We start from the raw sequence: 1,810 nt of genomic DNA, 5'->3' as shown, positions 1-1,810 counted from the left end.
TTCTTTTTTTTCTTTTTCTTTCTTTCTTTTTCTTTCTTTCTTTCTTTCTTTCTTTCTTTCTTTCTTTCTTTCTTTCTTTTCTTTCTTCTTTCTCTTTTTCCTTCCTTCCTTCCTTCCTTCCTTCCTTCCTTCCTTCCTTCCTGCCTTCCTTCCTTCCTTTCTTCTTTTCCTTTAACGATTTTATTTACTTATTTGACAGAGAGATCACAAGTAGTCAGACAGGCGTGGGGGGGGGGGGGCGAAGAGCCAGGCTCCCCGCTGAGCAACGAGCCCAATGCGGGCCTCGATCCCAGGTCTCTGGGATCATGACCTGAGTTGAAGTCAGAGGTTTTAACCCACTGAGGCACCCAGGATCTCCTAGTGCAATGATTTTGACGGATCATTTCAGAAATGTGAACCGGTTTTTTCTAAGCGCCTTCTCCACCATCACTTCAACAAACCTGAACCTTTGAGGAGGTTGACGTGGGGATACCACTGTAAAAACGGACACGGGCGCCGCTGTCCTCTTCTCCATAGAGTTCGATCGACCCAGGGATGGAGATCCAGTTTCCCTTTCTCAGAAATGACCTGGGACACCACTTTTTTTTTTTTTTTTTTTTTTTTTTTATTTTTCAGCATAACAGTATTCATTATTTTTGCACCACACCCAGTGCTCCATGCAATCCGTGCCCTCTACAATACCCACCACCTGGTGCCCACAACCTCCCACCCCCCACCCCTTCAAAATTCTCAGATCGTTTTTCAGAGTCCATGGTCTCTCATGGTTCACCTCCCCTTCCAATTTCCCTCAACTCCCTTCTCCTTTCCATCTCCCTTTGTGGGACACCACTTTTCTGGCCACCTCCTGTCCTGCTCCTCCCACCCCAACAACCTATCATGGGACCTTCCCCTTTCACCAGCAGAACGCTTTTCCACTCTTCCCGCCTGGACTGCGTTGGCTTGGAGTCTCTGCCGGACCCAGGACCCAGGCGGGTGGTGGCCGCCCACAGACTCTGTCCACTCTCGGAGGTGATTAGTCGGGTCAAACGCACACAAGCTCTCAGAATACTACACATGCCCAGTATCATACACGTCCACTCCCTGTCCCACCCCCCACCCCACCCCCCACCCCACCCCCCGTTTTGAATGCGTGGACCCACAGAGTGGAGGGATGCACGCGTGCGCGCACACGCAGGCACGCAAGCAGGCACGCGCGGACGGCTAGGGATGGATGGAGGGAGGGAGGGAGGGAGGGAGGGAGGGAGGAAGGAAGGAAGGAAGGAAGGAGAAGGGAAGGGAGAGAGGGAGACAGGCCGACCACCCGCCCTGTTCACCTCCCTCCCAAGGGACCTGACTACTTACCACCCCCCTCCATCTACCTACACATTTCCCTCACGTTTTCTTTTTCTTTCTTTCTTTTTTTAAAGATTTTATTTATTTATTTGACAGACAGAGATCACAAGTAGGCAGAGAGGCAGGCAGAGAGAGAGAGAGAGAGAGAGAGAGAGAGAGAGAGAGAAGATGAAGCAGGCTCCCTGCGGAGCAGACAGCCCGATGTGGGGCTTGATCCCAGGACCCTGGGATCATGACCTGGGCCGAAGGCAGCAGCTTTAACCCACTGAGCCACCGAGGCGCCCCATCCCTCACGTTCTCAAAGTAGAGATCAAATTCGCACTCCATTAATTCACATACTCCTCAAAGTACAAAGCTCGGTAGGCTTTTTTTCCTACGGTTACACGCAAAGTTGCGCAACCCTCGCCGCCATTTCCAGAACGTTTCCATCCCTTCGAAAAGAAACACCCTTCCCACCCCCTGCCCCCTTCCCATCCGC

This window comes from Lutra lutra, unplaced genomic scaffold (assembly GCF_902655055.1).
Source record: "Lutra lutra unplaced genomic scaffold, mLutLut1.2, whole genome shotgun sequence".
Classification (NCBI taxonomy): domain Eukaryota; kingdom Metazoa; phylum Chordata; class Mammalia; order Carnivora; family Mustelidae; genus Lutra; species Lutra lutra.
The sequence above is the reverse complement of the archived record's forward strand: the minus strand, read 5'-3'. Positions refer to the sequence as shown.